At 46.3% G+C, this 18286-nt stretch overlaps 8 non-coding genes and 2 pseudogenes across 8 annotated transcripts; 4 read left to right on the top strand and 6 right to left on the bottom strand.

The window, feature by feature from the left end:
• The first annotated feature begins 3856 nt into the window (after positions 1 to 3856).
• LOC134989723 (U1 spliceosomal RNA) lies at positions 3857 to 4012 on the top strand. Its single transcript, XR_010194816.1, has one exon. It is a non-coding gene; the product is annotated as a U1 spliceosomal RNA (small nuclear RNA).
• Positions 4013 to 4687: 675 nt separating this feature from the next.
• LOC134989773 (U1 spliceosomal RNA) lies at positions 4688 to 4851 on the top strand. The gene has a single exon (XR_010194863.1). It is a non-coding gene; the product is annotated as a U1 spliceosomal RNA (small nuclear RNA).
• Positions 4852 to 5003: 152 nt separating this feature from the next.
• Positions 5004 to 5166, top strand: LOC134989714 (U1 spliceosomal RNA). The gene has a single exon (XR_010194811.1). It is a non-coding gene; the product is annotated as a U1 spliceosomal RNA (small nuclear RNA).
• Positions 5167 to 8603: 3437 nt separating this feature from the next.
• Positions 8604 to 8767, bottom strand: LOC134989744 (U1 spliceosomal RNA). The gene has a single exon (XR_010194836.1). It is a non-coding gene; the product is annotated as a U1 spliceosomal RNA (small nuclear RNA).
• A 692-nt stretch (positions 8768 to 9459) lies between these two features.
• Positions 9460 to 9601, bottom strand: LOC134989777 (U1 spliceosomal RNA; annotated as a pseudogene).
• A 152-nt stretch (positions 9602 to 9753) lies between these two features.
• Positions 9754 to 9917, bottom strand: LOC134989779 (U1 spliceosomal RNA). Its single transcript, XR_010194864.1, has one exon. It is a non-coding gene; the product is annotated as a U1 spliceosomal RNA (small nuclear RNA).
• A 6747-nt stretch (positions 9918 to 16664) lies between these two features.
• Positions 16665 to 16780, bottom strand: LOC134989734 (U5 spliceosomal RNA). Its single transcript, XR_010194827.1, has one exon. It is a non-coding gene; the product is annotated as a U5 spliceosomal RNA (small nuclear RNA).
• Positions 16781 to 17066: 286 nt separating this feature from the next.
• LOC134989730 (U5 spliceosomal RNA) lies at positions 17067 to 17182 on the bottom strand. The gene has a single exon (XR_010194823.1). It is a non-coding gene; the product is annotated as a U5 spliceosomal RNA (small nuclear RNA).
• A 270-nt stretch (positions 17183 to 17452) lies between these two features.
• On the bottom strand, positions 17453 to 17568 carry LOC134989726 (U5 spliceosomal RNA). The gene has a single exon (XR_010194819.1). It is a non-coding gene; the product is annotated as a U5 spliceosomal RNA (small nuclear RNA).
• Positions 17569 to 17712: 144 nt separating this feature from the next.
• Positions 17713 to 17840, top strand: LOC134989720 (U1 spliceosomal RNA; annotated as a pseudogene).
• Positions 17841 to 18286: the final 446 nt, after the last annotated feature.

Genomic DNA, 18286 nt, shown 5'->3' with positions numbered 1-18286 from the left:
TTTACAATTTTCATTCTAGTGTCTTTCGTTTGGGAGAAAAATGCAAAGGTACAATGCTGCTTTTCCTTGCCGATATCTCTCTTTTGCAAAGAGATAGGCATTGGAAAATGCAGGGCTATAACGTGTAGATGAAGCACTAACAGGAGGCTTTAAAACTTTCATTCTAGTGTCTTTCGTTTGGGAGAAAAATGCAAAGGTACAATACAGCTTTTCCTTGCCGATATCTCTCTTTTGCAAAGAGATAGGCATTGGAAAATTCAGGGCTATAACGTGTAGATGAAGCACTAACAGGAGGCTTAAAAAATTTCATTCTAGTGTCCTTCGTTTGGGAGAAAAATGCAAAGGTACAATACAGCTTTTCCTTGCCAATATCTCTCTTTTGCAAAGAGATAGGCATTGGAAAATTCAGGGCTATAACGTGTAGATGAAGCACTAACAGGAGGCTTTAAAATTTTCATTCTAGTGTCTTTCGTTTGGGAGAAAAATGCAAAGGTACAATACAGTTTTTCCTTGCCGATATCTCTCTTTTGCAAAGAGATAGGCATTGGAAAATTCAGGGCTATAACGTGTAGATGAAGCACTAACAGGAGGCTTTAAAAGCACTCTGGGTGTGCTGCTCCTACGATTTCCCCAAATGTGGGACACTTGATTACATAATTTGTGTTTCCTCTGGTCGGCTCTCGTATAATTCAGATCTCTTTGTCTCAGGTCTCTCTCCAGCCTAGTTTGCTGTCTGTTTCCACTTCTCTTTTCTTGAGCCGCTCCCTTCTATGCCCTTGTGCACTATCCTGACTTCCCCGTCTGCTTACTTTGTGCCTTCCAACGCACAATGCACACTACAGGTAGTGCTGCAGGGCCCACACCCTTTTACTTGCTTTACAGAGCAGCTCTGGAGCTGTTACAGTGCCCAGCTGCTGCAAGAAATCAGCTTGAATGCTTCAGGGGCTGGGGCATAGCCAACATGAGCCCCACACCGAAGGAGGGTGGAGGTGTTTAATGCGAACTAGGGGTCATCCAAGCGCCGCAAAAGGCTGCCATGCCCTGCACACCCCTTTTTTATTTTCATATGCAGACGAGGGTTGAAGCCAACTTTGACCCACTGCTTGGATGACATCACCATATGCAAATCCATCTGTGGCAGGCCTTCCCCCAGGAATGCTTGCACTAGTTGTTGCATTTGGTTTGTTGTTTGGGGGTGCTTCAGTATTAGGCAGCCTTCTGCCCTCCCATGTTCATCTGAAAATATATGTTCTCCCTGCAGTTGTTGTCCCAAGATGAGAGTTCCCTTGTGCTGCCTCAGTTGAATCTCCTTTACTTGACAGAGATGTGCATGAGCAGCGGCCCTCCCCAGCCCTATTCCAAATCATACTTATTTTGCATAGGAGATACCATGGTCATGAAGATTTTTCTCCCAGGGTTACTCTAGGGGTTACATTTGGGGAAATCACAGGGGTCAGCATACCCAGAATGCAGTGAATGAACCTCACCCTGGGAGAATAATCTTCATGACCATGGTATCTCCTATGCAAAATAAGTATGATTTGGGATAGAGCTGGGGAGGGCCACTGCTCAGGCACATCTCTGTCAAGTTAAGGAGATTCAACTGAGGCAGCACAAGGGAACTCTCATCTTGGGACAACAACTGCAGGGAGAACATATATTTTCAGATGAACATGGGAGGGCAGAAGGCTGCCTAATACTGAAGCACCCCCAAACAACAAACCAAATGCAACAACTAGTGCAAGCATTCCTGGGGGAAGGCCTGCCACAGATGGATTTGATGGATTTGATTATGAAAAGAGAAAAGGGGCATGCAGGGCATGGCGGCCTTTTGCGGCGCTTGGCTGACCCCTAGTTTGCATTAAACACCTCCACCCTCCGTCGGTGTGGGGCTCTTGTTGGCTATGCCCCAGCACCTGAAGCATTCAAGCTGATTTCTTGCTGCAGCTGGGCACTGTAACAGCTCCAGAGCTGCTCTGTAAGGCAAGTAAAAGGGTGTGGGCCGTGCAGCACTAACTGTAGTTTGCATTGTGCGTTGGAAGGCACAAAGTAAGCAGACAGGAGAAGTCAGGAGAGTGCACAAGGGCATAGAAGGCAGCGGCTCAAGAAAAGAGAAGTGGAAACAAACAGCAAACTAGGCTGGAGAGAGACCTGAGACAAAGAGATCTGAATTATACGAGAGCCGACCAGGGGAAACACAAATTATGCAGTCAAGTTTCCCACAGGAGTATATAGGATACGACCCAGTGGTACCTGACGACATAGATACTAACAGCTATTTAATAACATTATGCTAGAAAGTGATTATTAGCAACATATATATCTATATAAACAACCCCGCCAGGGTTGTGCCTTCAAAAATAATCACACACGGACACGCTTTTTAAACCTTTTTTTCACATCTCTTTATTCTTCTTATGCACATGTATGTTAGTTCTGTGATTTTAACCTTTATGTTTCACTGCAGTTTGGGATAATAATATTAATATTTATCCAATTCTAATACATACTTAATAAAGGTTATATTTTATGTTTCATTCATTCTGTCCAGTGCGTCAACAGTGCAGATTTCTTCTTGTTTTTTCTCCCAAATTCTATAACAATGACAGTAAATGTTGTTTCTTTTCAAACAGAACTTTCTTGACCATGCTTCTTTTTTGAAAGATCTGGGAGCACATGGAAAACAGTACAAACCATGCAGTATCACAAGAGCCTTTATTTGATCTTTCATGAAGATAGAGCAGAATTGAGGACACGTCAACAATTTCTGCCGAAGGTGGTTCATCTTTCCACATGGCGCCTTTGGCCACTGACACCTTCGTTGAGTCAAAGTCTCTGGCTGTGGTCAGAACTTTGAAAATTTATGTCACCAGAACGGTTCAGATTAGGAAAACAGAGGCTCTGTTTGTCCTGTATGCTCCCAACAGGATTGGGTGTCCTGCTTCCATGTAGACCATTATGCGCTGGATCTGTGGTAAGATTCAGCATGCTCATTCCACGGCAGGATTGCCGTTACTGAATTAGGTGAAGACCCATTCTACTAGAAAGGTGGGTTCATCCTGGGCAGCTGGTCGGGGAGTCTCGGCATTGCAACTTTGCCGAGCAGCTATTTAGTAAACACTTTTGCTAAGTTTTAAAAGTTTTAGAGTAAAGGAGATTCAACTGAGGCAGCACAAGGGAACTCCCATCTGGGGACAACAACTGCAGTGAGAACACATATTTTCAGATGAACATGGGAGGGCAGAAGGCTGCCTAATACTGAAGCACCCCAAACAACAAACCAAATGCAACAACTAGTACAAGCATTCCTGGGGGAAGGTCTGCAGAAGACGGATTTGCATACAGTGATGTCATCCAAGCAGTGGGCCAAAGTTGGCTGGAACCCTCATCTGCATATGAAAAGAGAAAAGGGGTATGCAGGGCGCCGCCATGGCCTTTTGCGGCGCTTGGATGACCCTTAGTTCGCATTAAACACCCCCACCCTCCTTTGGTGTGGGGCTCATGTTGGCCATGCCCCAGCCCCTGAAGCATTCAAGCTGATTTCTTGCAGCAGCTTGGCACTGTAACAGCTCCAGAGCTGCTCTGTAAGGCAAGTAAAAGGGTGTGGGCCCTGCAGCACTACCTGTAGTTTGCATTGTGCATTGGAAGGCACAAAGTAAGCAGACAGGAGGAGAAGTCAGGATAGTTCACAAGGGTATAGAAGGGAGGGGCTCAAGAAAAAAGAAGTGGAAACAGACAGCAAACTAGGCTGGAGAGAGACCTGAGACAAAGAGATCTGAATTATATGAGAGCCGACCAGGGGAAACACAAATTATGCAGTCAAGTTTCCCACATTTGGGGAAATCGCAGGGGCAGCACACCCAGGTGAGATACTATAATCAGGACGGTGCTTCTCCCAGGGCAAGGCTCACCCATTGCACTCTGGGTGTGCTGCTCCTACGATTTCCCCAAATGTGGGACACTTGACTGCATAATTTGTGTTTCCTCTGGTCAGCTCTCGTATAATTCAGATCTCTTTGTCTCAGGTCTCTCTCCAGCCTAGTTTGCTGTCTGTTTCCACTTCTTTTTTTCTTGAGCCCCTCCCTTCTATACCCTTGTGCACTATCCTGACTTCTCCTCCCGTCTGCTTACTTTGTGCCTTCCAATGCACAATGCAAACTACAGGTAGTGCTGCAGGGCCCACACCCTTTTACTTGCCTTACAGAGCAGCTCTGGAGCTGTTACAGTGCCCAGCTGCTGCAAGAAATCAGCTTGAATGCTTCATGGGATGGGGCATGGCCAACATGAGCCCCACACCAAAGGAGGGTGGGGGTGTTTAATGCGATCTAGGGGTCATCCAAGCACCGCAAAAGGCTGCCATGCCCTGCACGCCCCTTTTCTCTTTTAATATGCAGATGAGGGTTGAAGCCAACTTTGACCCACTGCTTGGATAACATCACCATATGCAAATCCATCTGCTGCAGGCCTTCCCCCAGGAATGCTTGCACTAGTTGTTGCATTTGGTTTGTTGTTTGGGGGTGCTTCAGTATTAGGCAGCCTTCTGCCCTCCCATGTTCATCTGAAAATATGTGTTCTCCCTGCAGTTGTTGTCCCCAGATGAGAGTTCCCTTGTGCTGCCTCAGTTGAATCTCCTTTACTTGACAGAGATGTGCCTGAGCAGCGGCCCTCCCCAGCCCTATCCCAAATCATACTTATTTTGCATAGGAGACACCATGGTCATGAAAATTGTTCACCCAGGGTTAGGTTCATTCATTGCATTCTGGGTATGCTGACCCCTGTGATTTCCCCAAATGTGGGAAACTCGCCTGCATTATTTGTTGTAGTGGGGGACTGTGTATGTGTTTTCCGCTGGTCAGCTCTGGTAAAAGTCAGATTTCTTTGTCTCAGATCTTCCTCTAGCCTTGTTCTTCTTTCGAGAGTTCCATTGTGCTGCCTCAGTTGGATCTCCTTCACTTGACAGGGGGGTGCCCGAGCAGCGACCCTCCCCAGCTCTAGCCCAACTCCTACTTACCTGCCAGGTGAGATACTATGATCTTGAAGGTGCTTCTCCCAGGGCAAGGCTCACCCATTGCACTCTGGATGTGCTGCCCCTGCGATTTCCCCAAATGTGGGAAACTTGACTGCATAATTTGTGTTTCCCCTGGTCGGCTCTCGTATAATTCAGATCTCTTTGTCTCAGGTCTCTCTCCAGCCTAGTTTGCTGTCTGTTTCCACTTCTCTTTTCTTGAGCCGCTCCCTTCTATGCCCTTGCGCACTATCCTGACTTCTCCCGTCTGCTTACTTTGTGCCTTCCAACGCACAATGCGAACTACAGGTAGTGCTGCAGGGCCCACACCCTTTTATTTGCCTTACAGAGCAGCTCTGGAGCTGTTACAGTGCCCAGCTGCTGCAAGAAATCAGCTTGAATGCTTCAGGGGCTGGGGCATAGCCAACATGAGCCCCACACCGAAGGAGGGTGGAGGTGTTTAATGCGAACTAGGGGTCATCCAAGCGCCGCAAAAGGCCGCCATGCCCTGCATAACCCTTTTCTCTTTTCATATGCAGATGAGGGTTCCAGCCAACTTTGGCCCACTGCTTGGATGACATCACCGTATGCAAATTCGTCTCCTGCAGACCTTCCCCCAGGAATGCTTGTACTAGTTATTGCATATGGTTTGATATTTGATGGTGCTTCAGTATTAGGCAGCCTTCCGCCCTCCCATGTTCATCTGAAAAGATGTGGTCTCCCTGCAAATCCGTCTTCTGCAGACCTTCACCCTGGAATGCTTTTACTAGTTGTTGCATTTGGTTTGTTGTTTGGGGATGCTTCAGTATTAGGCAGCCTTCTGCCCTCCCATGTTCATCTGAAAATATGTGTTCTCCCTGCAGTTGTTGTCCCCAGACGAGAGTTCCCTTGTGCTTCCTCAGTTGAATCTCCTTAACTTGACGGGGGAGGGGCTTGCCCGAGCAGCCACCCTCCCCAGCCCTATCCCAACTCATACTTATTTTGCATATGAGATCTCTATATCATGAAGATTGTTCTCACAGGGTGAGGTTCATCCATTATATTTTAAAATAGGAAGGTTCAAATTACATATTTGAATTGCATCTATGTGCTGGATTCAAATGTCCCCCCCCCTTCCTTTCTCAATTGTGCCCATCAGCAGCTATTCTAAGGTTGCTGCCAATGGGTGTGACACATTAATTTCTTCTGTGGGGTACACTGGACTCCACAAGGATTCACATTGGGGTGTAGAGTAGGATCTTGATCTGAGGCACCAACCGGCTCAAAGCTTTTGACTGTTCCCAAGATGCTCAGCGCATTCTCCTCTATAACCCCGCTTCCATGAACAGGGAGCTCAGTTTGTAGTTGGTGCCTTCAGTAGCAGGCCACTTAACAGGGGCCTGCCTCAGGCAGCCTATTCTTAGCTATTAATTTTGACAAGAAAATAAGAACTTTTTTTATGAGAATCTACAAGGGCTGCAGCAGGCTAGGTCTAATAGACATCTTTACTGCAGCTTCATCACTCCCAGCGGCGCTGTATACTCCCGTGCCCTGGTTGCTGGGTCACTGCAGCGGAGGCTCCGGTTTCTTCCTAAGGTCAGTCACACACACACCGCCCTTCCGGATCACGAGGCCGCTGATGAAGGGGAGCGTGGCCGTAGGGGGTGGACCGTGTGTGCACTGGCGTGGACACTGATTACTGGGCAGCCGCTCCACAAGCCACCAGGTACAGTTAAGGAGCACAGGTCTGGGGGTTTTTCTCCCATATTAAACCAATTTTGTACTGCCCGCAGCGCATTGCGATAGGTAATAGGGCCTGATTCAGGTTGGATTGCAATCACAATAAGAGATCCAAATGCAAAAATTGCTAAGAGCATACGCAAGTGCCTGCATTTTCTGCGGCACCCCGCAGAGAATGCGATCGCCTCTGCCTGTCAATCAGGCAGGGGGGGAGAGGGGTGTCAGCAAAACTCCATTTCCAAGTCAGGGATAGAGCGGTGCGGGGGCAAGGCTTCAAAATGGGGTCTGCAACGGAGGAGACACAGGGGGCGTGGTCACAGCGGCTGTATGACATCACATTCAGCCGCTGTGATCACAAAAATGGTGGCGGCTTCCTGCGCGCACATACAGTCTGCACCCGCAGAAGGCTACACCATTTTTTATGATCACGCTGAACTGCAGTGCGACTGCAATTACAGCATGGTCAAGAAGGGAGGCGTCATGCTGGGTGGCCATGTCCTGTCACTGTGCAGGAGCCAGCACCGCTCACACACTAGTCCCCGGGTGCAGCCCCCAACCCCCGGGACACCCGGAGCAACAAAATGTAGATTCAGGCCACCAGGCCACGCCCCTACCTATGAAACCATGCCTCCTTTTTACCATTGCGCTGCTTATCTGCGCGCACTGCATTACAATCTCCTTCGCCACCTCTCTGGGTGTCACCAGTGATAGTGACACCTCTGCCATGCTTGTAGCAGCTGGTCCTAAGATCTACGCCTCAAGCCCTGAGTGTTTGCCCTTGTGACTTGTTGATCATCATAGCGAAGCAGATGCTTACAGAAAACTGCAGGGGCTTAGATTGAAAAAAAAAAAAATTATGGGTATAAGGTAGAGAGGAGCGGGTTCGGTTCTCCGAGAACCGAATTCCCCACGAACTCCACGTGGTTTACACTGGTCCAAGGCAGGCTCGGTTGTTCCCGCCTGACTCGGAAAACCTGAACAAGGGAAAATGTCATCATCCCGCTGTCGGATTCTCGCGAGATTCGGATTTCATATAAAGAGCTGCGCGTTGCCTCCATTTTTACTCGTGCATTGAAGAGAGAGCGGAGAGGACGTGGCTATGTTCTCTCAGTGGAAATCTCAATATCAGTGCTCATTATCAGTGGTTACTTATTGCTGCTCAGTAATACTAGTAGTGTGTCTCTCCTGCTCAGTGTCAGTTCTCAGTAGTATCCTCATCAGTGCTCAGTATCACTGCTCATAGTCTTGTGCTGCATTGTGGTGCTCAGCATACTACAGTACATTACTAATAGTCCAGTGCTGCATCTTGCTGCTCAGTGTCAGTTCTAGTATCCTCATCAGTGCTCACTATCACTGCTCATTACATTGTGGTGTTCTGTATACTACAGTAACATAGTAATATAGTAACATATAGTAATATAGTTTTTGAGGTTGAAAAGAGGCAAATTGCCCATCGTGTTCAACCTGTTTTAAGTTGTGATGATTCTACATACTTGCTGAATAATGTTTTATGACTAGTTAACTACTACAACTCATGTTACCCCCGGATTAACCATGTTGATATTTTAAGTATTATAACCTTGGATAGCTTTTTCATTCAGAAATGTATCCATTCCTTTTTTAAATCCAATTACAGAGTCCACCATTACCACCTTCCCTGGCAGGGAATTCCACATCCTGATAGCCCTAACAGTGAAGATCATAGTATCTCACCTGGCAGGTAAGTAGGAGTTAAGCTAGAGCTGTGGAGGATTGCTGCTTGGGCACCCCCTGTCAAGTGAAGGAGATCCAACTGAGGCAGCACAAGGGAACTCTCGAAAGAAGAACAAGGCTAGAGGAAGATCTGAGACAAAGAAATCTGACTTTTACCAGAGCTGACCAGAGGAAAGCACAAACACAGTCCCCCACTACCACAAATAATGCAGTCGAGTTTCCCACATTTGGGGAAATCACAGGGGTCAGCATACCCAGAATGCAATGAATGAACCTCACCCTGGGAGAACAATCTTCATGACCATGGTATCTCCTATGCAAAATAAGTATGATTTGGGATAGGGCTGGGGAGGGCCGCTGCTCAGGCACATCTCTGTCAAGTAAAGGAGATTCAACTGAGGCAGCACAAGGGAACTCTCATCTGGGGACAACAACTGCAGGGAGAACACATATTTTCAGATGAACATGGGAGGGCAGAAGGCTGCCTAAAACTGAAGCACCCCCAAACAACAAACCAAATGCAACTACTAGTGCAAGCATTCCTGGGGGAAGGCCTGCAGCAGATGGATTTGCATATGGTGATGTCATCCAAGCAGTGGGTCAAAGTTGGCTTCAACCCTCGTCTGCATATGAAAAGAAAAAAGGGGTGTGCAGGGCATGGCGGCCTTTTGCGGCGCTTGGATGACCCCTAGTTCGCATTAAACACCTCTACCCTCCTTCGGTGTGGGGCTCATGTTGGCTATGCCCCAGCCCCTGAAGCATTTAAGCTGATTTCTTGCAGCAGCTGGGCACTGTAACAGCTCCAGAGCTGCTCTGTAAAGCAAGTAAAAGGGTGTGGGCCCTGCAGCACTACCTGTAGTTTGCATTGTGCGTTGGAAGGCACAAAGTAAGCAGACGGGAGAAGTCAGGATAGTGCACAAGGGTATAGAAGGGAGGGGCTCAAGAAAAAAGAAGTGGAAACAGACAGCAAACTAGGCTGGAGAGAGACCTGAGACAAAGAGATCTGAATTATATGAGAGCCGACCAGGGGAAACACAAATTATGCAGTCAAGTTTCCCACATTTGGGGAAATCGCAGGGGCAGCACACCCAGAGTGCAATGGGTGAGCCTTGCCCTGGGAGAAGCATCTTCATGATCATAGTATCTCACCTGGCAGGTAAGTAGGAGTTGGGCTAGAGCTGGGGAGGGTCGCTGCTCGGGCACCCCCCTGTCAAGTGAAGGAGATCCAACTGAGGCAGCACAAGGGAACTCTCGAAAGAAGAACAAGGCTAGAGGAAGATCTGAGACAAAGAAATCTGACTTTTACCAGAGCTGACCAGAGGAAAGCACAAACACAGTCCCCCACTACCACAAATAATGCAGTTGAGTTTCCCACATTTGGGGAAATCACAGGGGTCAGCATACCCAGAATGCAATGAATGAACCTAACCCTGGGAGAACAATCTTCATGACCATGGTATCTCCTATGCAAAATAAGTATGATTTGGGATAGGGCTGGGGAGGGCCGCTGCTCAGGCACATCTCTGTCAAGTAAAGGAGATTCAACTGAGGCAGCACAAGGGAACTCTCATCTGGGGACAACAACTGCAGGGAGAACACATATTTTCAGATGAACATGGGAGGGCAGAAGGCTGCCTAATACTGAAGCACCCCCAAAACAACAAACCAAATGCAACAACTAGTGCAAGCATTCCTGGGGGAAGGCCTGCCGCAGATGGATTTGCATATGGTGATGTCATCCAAGCAGTGGGTCAAAGTTGGTTCAAACACCTTTGCAAAGTTCTATAAGTTTGATACCCTGGCTGAGGAGGACCTCCTGTTTGCTCAATCGGTGCTGCAGAGTCATCCGCACTCTCCTGCCCGTTTGGGAGCTTTGGTATAATCCCCATGGTCCTTACGGAGTCCCCAGCATCCTCTAGGACGTAAGAGAAAATAAGATTTTAAACCTACCGGTAAATCTTTTTCTCGTAGTCCGTAGAGGATGCTGGGTGCCCGTCCCAAGTGCGGTCTACTTCTGCAAGACTTGTATATAGTTATTGCTTACATAAGGGTTATATGTTAGTTTTCATCGGTCTTGGACTGATGCTATGTTGTTTTCATACTGTTAACTGGGTAGTATATCACAAGTTATACGGTGTGATTGGTGTGGCTGGTATGAATCTTGACCTTGGATTAACAAAAATCCTTTCCTCGTACTGTCCGTCTCCTCTGGGCACAGTTTCTCTAACTGAGGTGTGGAGGAGGGGCATAGAGGGAGGAGCCAGTGCACACCCAGATCAAAAGTCTTTCTTAAAGTGCCCATGTCTGCTGCGGAGCCCGTCTATCCCCCATGGTCCTTACGGAGTCCCCATCATCCTCTACGGACTACGAGAAAAAAAAATTACCGGTAGGTTTAAAATGTTATTTTTTTCTCTGCAACCCACTGCTAAATTGTGCTTCCTAGCTGTTTTTTATAAAATCACTTAATTAAATCTAACTCTGATTACGTCAGAGAAGGCCAGGTACCCTACACCATAAGAGGGGGTATGAAATTTTGACTTGTCTACTTAAAGATCACCAAAATCTGTTGACAAGGTCAGTTACATCCCTGGGTGCGATTGAACCACCAACCTTTTGGTTAATAGCCCATGTAAGTGCAAGAAATCCTGAAGCACTCACTCATCATGGGAAAGTACCAATGTGTTTCTTACAAAAATTCTCCAGATTATTGATTTTTTAAAGTTTTTCTAGGAAACGTTCTAGATGAATGCTTATTAGCCTTTGTCAGTATTGACTTTTGCAAGGTGTCTCTGTGGCACAATCGGTTAGCATGTTTGGCTATTAACCAAAAGGTTGGTGGTTCAATCCCACCCATGGATGTAATTGACCTTGTGATCAGATTTTGGTGATCTTTAAGTAGACAAGTCAAAATTTCAAAAACCCCCCTTATGGTGTAGGGTACCTGGCCTTCTCTGATGTAATCAGAGTTAGATTTGATTAAGTGATTTTATAAAAAAACAGCTAGGAAGCACAATTTAGCAGTGGGTTGCAGAGAAAAAAAATTATGCTGGCAGAAAAGTCCAATTGAGTGATTAAACAGCTCTTCATTTTCTGATTTTATGTTTATGCTAACAAATTTGCTCTCTGAAAAGTGTCCACAAAGCCAAGTCTCTGATTAACACCTTTGTATGAATGGTTTTTCACCTATTACTGAATTAAACTTGCTTCATTGGAAAGGCATCAAAGATGCATTCTCATTTCAATGTCTACTGAAATAATACAGGTTGACACCAGGAAACGTCACTGCATCATTGCTGCTTCCTCATGGGGAAGTCTGTTTAATGTGAAAACAAGGTGATATCTAATCAGCACACAGGTAAGGAATTAAGAAAATCTTTCTTTATGGGTGAAGATGTTTCTCACAAATTGTTGTCCCAATGCATCATTGAAATTCAAGATGGAAGATGATTTTCATATATCACTTGTACATTTTGCATTGCTCTTCTGGTGACAATGTAGTTTGTTTTTGTCAATTACCATTTCAGTAATAGGGTAAAGAAAATTAAGTGGATTTTTTAAAGAAAACAATGCTGTCAATATACTATTAAAACAAATTAAAATGATAAAAGTTATTGTACTTTAAGTAAAAATAAAAGAGCCAAAATATCAATCCCAGTTTTTGATTACTTTAATTATAAAAAAAAAAATGCACATAGCAGAGGATAGTTTCGATCAATCGACCTCTGGGTTATGGGCCCAGCATGCTTCCATTGCACTACTCTGCTGCTCATGGAAGTGTAAGAGATCCTGAAGACTAAATTGATTAAAGGCCTAAAAGTACTGGACTATAAGGAAAGACTTACTAGGCTGAATATTTATACACTAGAAAAGAGGTGCCTAAGAGGAGATATTATTAATATCTTCAAATATGTAAAGATACATAACAAAGAGTTATCAGAGGAATTATTTATTAAAAGAACACGTGGTCACTCGCTGCGACTGGAGGAAAGTTCAGAACGCAATGGAGGAAAGGTTTCTTCACTGTTAGGGCAATCAGGATGTGGAATTCCCTGCCAGGGAAGGTGGTAATGGCGGACTCTGTAATTGGATTTAAAAAAGGAATGGATACATTTCTGAATGAAAAAGCTATCCAAGGTTATAATACTTAAAATATCAACATGGTTAATCCGGGGGTAACATGAGTTATAGTAGCTAACTAGTCATAAAACATTATTCAGCAAGTATGTAGAATCATCACAACTTAAAACAGGTTGAACACGATGGGCAATTTGCCTCTATTCAACCTCAAAAACTATGTTACTATATTACTATGTTATTGTAGTATACAGAACACCACAATGCAATGAGCAGTGATAGTGAGCACTGATGAGGATACTAGAACTGACACTGAGCAGCAAGATGCAGCACTGGACTATTAGTAATGTACTGTAGTATGCTGAGCACCACAATGCAGCACAAGACAATGAGCAGTGATACTGAGCACTGATGAGGATACTACTGAGAACTGACACTGAGCAGGAGAGACACACTACTAGTATTACTGAGCAGCAATAAGTAACCACTGATACTGAGCACTGATATTGAGATTTCCACTGAGAGAACATAGCCACGTCCTCTCCGCTCTCTCTTCAATGCACGAGTAAAAATGGCAGCAACGCGCAGCTCTTTATATGGAATCCGAATCTCGCGAGAATCCGACAGCGGGATGATGACATTTTCCCTTGTTCAGGTTTTCCGAGTCAGGCGGGAACAACCGAGCCTGCCTTGGACCAGTGTAAACCACGTGGAGTTCGTGGGGAATTCGGTTCTCGGAGAACCGAACCCGCTCCTCTCTACCTTATACCCATCAATTTTTTTATTTTCAATCTAAGCCCCTGCAGTTTTCTGTAAGCATCTGCTTCGCTATGATGATCAACAAGTCACAAGGGCAAACACTCAGGGTTTGAGGCGTAGATCTTAGGACCAGCTGCTACAAGCATGGCAGAGGTGTCACTATCACTGGTGACACCCAGAGAGGTGGCGAGGGAGATTGTAATGCAGTGCGCGCAGATAAGCAGCGCAATGGTAAAAAGGAGGCATGGTTTCATAGGTAGGGGCGTGGCCTGGTGGCCTGAATCTACATTTTGTTGCTCCGGGTGTCCCGGGGGTTGGGGGCTGCACCCGGGGACTAGTGTGTGAGCGGTGCTGGCTCCTGCACAGTGACAGGGCATGGCCACCCAGCATGACGCCTCCCTTCTTCACCATGCTGTAATTGCAGTCGCACTGCAGTTCAGCGTGATCATAAAAAATGGTGTAGGCTCCTGCTGGTGCAGACTGTATGTGCGCGCAGGAAGCCGCCACCATTTTTGTGATCACAGCGGCTGAATGTGATGTCATACAGCCGCTGTGACCACGCCCCCTGTGTCTCCTCCGTTGCAGACCCCATTTTGAAGCCTTGCCCCCGCACCGCTCCATCCCTGACTTGGAAATGGAGTGTTGCTGACCCACCTCTCCCCCCCTTCCCCGCCCCGATTGACAGGCAGAGGCGATCACATTCTCTGCGGGGTGCCGCAGAAAATGCAGGCACATGCGTATGCTCTTAGCAATTTTTGCAGTTGGATCGCTTATTGTGATTGCAATCCAACCTGAATCAGGCCCTATTACCTATCACAATGCGCTGCGGGCAGTACAAAATTGGGTTAATATAGGAGAAAAACCCCCAGACCTGTGCTCCTTAACTGTACCTGGTGGCTAGTGGAGCGGCTACCCAGTAATCAGTGTCCACCGCAGTGCGCACACGGCCCACCCCCTACGGCCTCGCTCCCCTTCATCAGCGGCCTCGTGATCCGGAAGGGTGGTGTGTGTGTGACTGACCTTAGGATGAAACCGGAGCCTCCGCTGCAGTGACCCAGCAACCAGGGCACGGGAGTATACAGCGCCGCTGGGAGTGATGAAGCTGCAGTAAAGATGTCTATTAGACCTAGCCTGCTGCAGCCCTTGTAGATTCTCATAAAACAAGTTCTTCTTTTCTTGTCAAAATTAATAGCTAAGAATAGGCTGCCTGAGGCAGGCCCCTGTTAATTGGCCTGCTACTGAAGGCACCAACTACAAACTGAGCTCCCTGTTCATGGAAGCGGGGTTATAGAGGAGAATGCACTGAGCTTCTTGGGAACAGTCAAAAGCTTTGAGCCGGTTGGTGCCTCAGATCAAGATCCTACTCTACACCCCAATGTGAATCCTTGTGGAGTCCAGTGTACCCCACAGAAGAAATTAATGTGTCACACCCATTGGCAGCAACCTTAGAATAGCTGCTGACGGGCACAATTGAGAAAGGAAGGGGGGGGGACATTTGAATCCAGCACATAGATGCAATTCAAATATGTAATTTGTACCTTCCTATTTTAAAATATAATGGATGAACCTCACCCTGTGAGAACAATCTTCATGATCAAGAGATCTCATATGCAAAATAAGGATGAGTTGGGATAGGGCTGGGGAGGGTGGCTGCTCGGGCAGCCCCTCCCCCGTCAAGTTAAGGAGATTCAACTGAGGAAGCACAAGGGAACTCTCGTCTGGGGACAACAACTGCAGGGAGACCACATCTTTTCAGATGAACATGGGAGGGCGGAAGGCTGCCTAATACTGAAGCACCATATGCAACAACTAGTACAAGCATTCCTGGGGGAAGGTCTGCAGCAGACGGATTTGCATACGGTGATGTTATCCAAGCAGTGGGCCAAAGTTGACTGGAACCCTCTTCTGCATATGAAAAGAGAAAAGGGGCATGCAGGGCATGGCGGCCTTTTGCAGTACTTGGATGACCCCTAGTTCACATTAAACACCCCCACCCTCCTTTGGTGTGGGGCTCATGTTGGCCATGCCCCATCCCCTGAAGCATTCAAGCTGATTTCTTGCAGCAGCTGGGCACTGTAACAGCTCCAGAGCTGTTCTGTAAGGCAAGTAAAAGGGTGTGGGCCCTGCAGCACCACCTGTAGTTCGCATTGTGCGTTGGAAGGCACAAAGTAAGCAGACGGGAGGAGAAGTCAGGATAGTGCGCAAGGGCATTCTTTTCTCTTAGTCCGTAGAGGATGCTGGGGTCACATTAAGAACCATGGGGTATTGACGGGATCCGCAAGAGACATGGGCACTTTAAGACTTTCAAAGGGTGTGAACTGGCTCCTCCCTCTATGCCCCTCCTCCAGACTCCAGTTATAGGAACTGTGCCCAGGGAGACGGACATTTCGAGGAAAGGATTTATTGTTAAACTAAGGTGAGCATCTTACCAGCTCACACCTTAAGCATGCCGCAGAAAGTGGCATTCAACAGAACACAAGCCAATGGCATGAACAATTGCAGCAAAAAGCTGACCAGAACCATAACACAACATGTGTATAACCACAAGTAATAACTGCAGACACAGTATGGACTGGGACGGGTGCCCAGCATCCTCTACAGACTAAGAGAAAAGGATTTACCGGTAGGTATTAAAATCCTATTTTCTCATACGACCTAGAGGATGCTGGGGTCACATTAAGAACCATGGGGTTATACCAAAGCTCTTGAACGGGTGGGAGAGTGCGTACGACTCTGCAGCACCGAATGATCCAACTTAAGGTTATCATCAGCCAAGGTATCAAACTTGTAAAACTTAGCAAAAGTGTTTACTAAATAGCTGCTCGGCAAAGTTGCAATGCCGAGACTCCCCGACCAGCTGCCAAGGATGAACCCACCTTTCTAGTAGAATGGGTCTTCACCTACTTCAGTAACGGCAATCCTGCCGTGGAACGAGCATGCTGAATCTTACCACAGATCCAGCGCATAATGGTCTGCATGGAAGCAGGACACCAAATCCTGTTGGGAGCATACAGGACAAACAGAGCCTCTGTTTTCCTAATCTGAACCGTTCTGGTGACATACATTTTCAAAGTTCTGACCACAGCCAGAGACTTTGACTCAACGAAGGTGTCAGTGGCCAAAGGCACCATGTGGAAAGATGAACCACCTTCGGCAGAAATTGTTGACGTGTCCTCAATTCTGCTCTATCTTCATGAAAGATCAAATAAAGGCTCTTGTGATACTGTTTGGTTTGTACTGTTTTCCATGTGCTCCCAGATCTTTCAAGCAAGTAGCATGGTCAAGAAAGTTCTGTTTGAAAAGAAACAAACATTTACTGTCATTGTTATGCAAATAAACTTACATTAAAGCTAACAAGAAAGCACACTCGTTCTGTCTTTAAACTGATAAAAGAAACCTCAATAATATGGGGCATGCAAAAATTGAGATAAAACTCAGTTTTGCTCCTCTCCACGGAAATCTTTAATAAAAGGCGAAATATTTGTTAGTTCTGAAGAGAAACCAGAGCATGACCAAGATTCCACCTGTCGCCTGAGTGCCATGCCAGCAGTTCTCATTCAGATCAAAGTGAGCACCCAATTTGAATGAAAGAAAGCAGATTTCTCACCAGGCTTCCCCTTGCTATAAACATGGTTTGTACTCTTTTCCATGTGCTCCCAGATCTTTCAAGCAATTAGTATGGTCAAGAAAGTTCTGCTTGAAAAGAAACAGACATTTATAGTCATTGTTATGCAAATAAACTTACATTAAAGCTAACAAGAAAGCACACTCGTTCTGTCTTTAAACTGATAAAAGAAACCCCAATAATATGGGGCATGCAAAAATTGAGATAAAACTCAGTTTTGCTCCTCTCCACAGAAATCTTTAATAAAAGGCGAAAGATTTGTTCGTTCTGAAGAGAAACCAGAGCATGACCAAGATTCCACCTGTCGCCTAAATGCTGTGCCAGCAGTCCTCATTCAGATCAAAGTGAGCGCCCAACTTGAAAGAAAGCAGATTTCTCACCTGGCTTCTCCTTGCTATAAGCATGGTTTGTACTGCATTCCATGTGCTCCCAGATCTTTCAAGCAAGTAGCATGGTCAAGAAAGTTCTGTTTGAAAAGAAACAAACATTTACTGTCATTTCTATGCAAATGAACTTACATTAAAGCACACTCATTCTATCTTTAAACCGATAAAAGAAACCCCAAAAAGATGGGGCATGCAAAAATTGAGATAAAACTCGGTTTTGCTCCTCTCCACGGAAATCTTTAGTAAAAGGCGAAAGATTTGTTCGTTCTGAAGAGAAACCAGAGCATGACCAAGATTTTCATCTGAAAATATGTGTTCTCCCTGCAGTTGTTGTCCCCAGATGAGAGTTCCCTTGTGCTGCCTCAGTTGAATCTCCTTTACTTGACAGAGATGTGCCTGAGCAGCGGCCCTCCCCAGCCCTATCCCAAATCATACTTATTTTGCATAGGAGATACCATGGTCATGAAGATTGTTCTCCCAGGGTGAGGTTCATTCATTGCATTCTGGGTATGCTGACCCCTGTGATTTTCCCAAATGTGGGAAACTCGCTTTTATACCCTTGTGCACTATCCTGACTTCTACTCCTGTCTGCTTACTTTGTGCCTTCCAATGCACAATGCAAACTACAGGTAGTGCTGCAGGGCCCACACCCTTTTACTTGCCTTACAGAGCAGCTCTGGAGCTGTTACAGTGCCAAGCTGCTGCAAGAAATCAGCTTGAATGCTTCAGGGGATGGGGCATGGCCAACATGAGCCCCACACCGAAGGAGGGTGGGGGTGTTTAATGCGAACTAAGGGTCATCCAAGCACCGCAAAAGGCCGCCATGCCCTGCATACCCCTTTTCTCTTTTCATATGCAGATGAGGGTTCCAGCCAACTATGGCCCACTGCTTGGATGACATCACCGTATGCAAATCCGTCTTCTGCAGAACTTCCCCCAGGAATGCTTGTACTAGTTGTTGCATTTGGTTTGTTGTTTGGGGGTGCTTCAGTTTTAGGCAGCCTT

The sequence above is a fragment of the Pseudophryne corroboree genome, unplaced genomic scaffold (assembly GCF_028390025.1).
Source record: "Pseudophryne corroboree isolate aPseCor3 unplaced genomic scaffold, aPseCor3.hap2 scaffold_1123, whole genome shotgun sequence".
Taxonomy (NCBI): Eukaryota; Metazoa; Chordata; class Amphibia; order Anura; family Myobatrachidae; genus Pseudophryne; species Pseudophryne corroboree.
The sequence above is the reverse complement of the archived record's forward strand: the minus strand, read 5'-3'. Positions and strand labels throughout refer to the sequence as shown.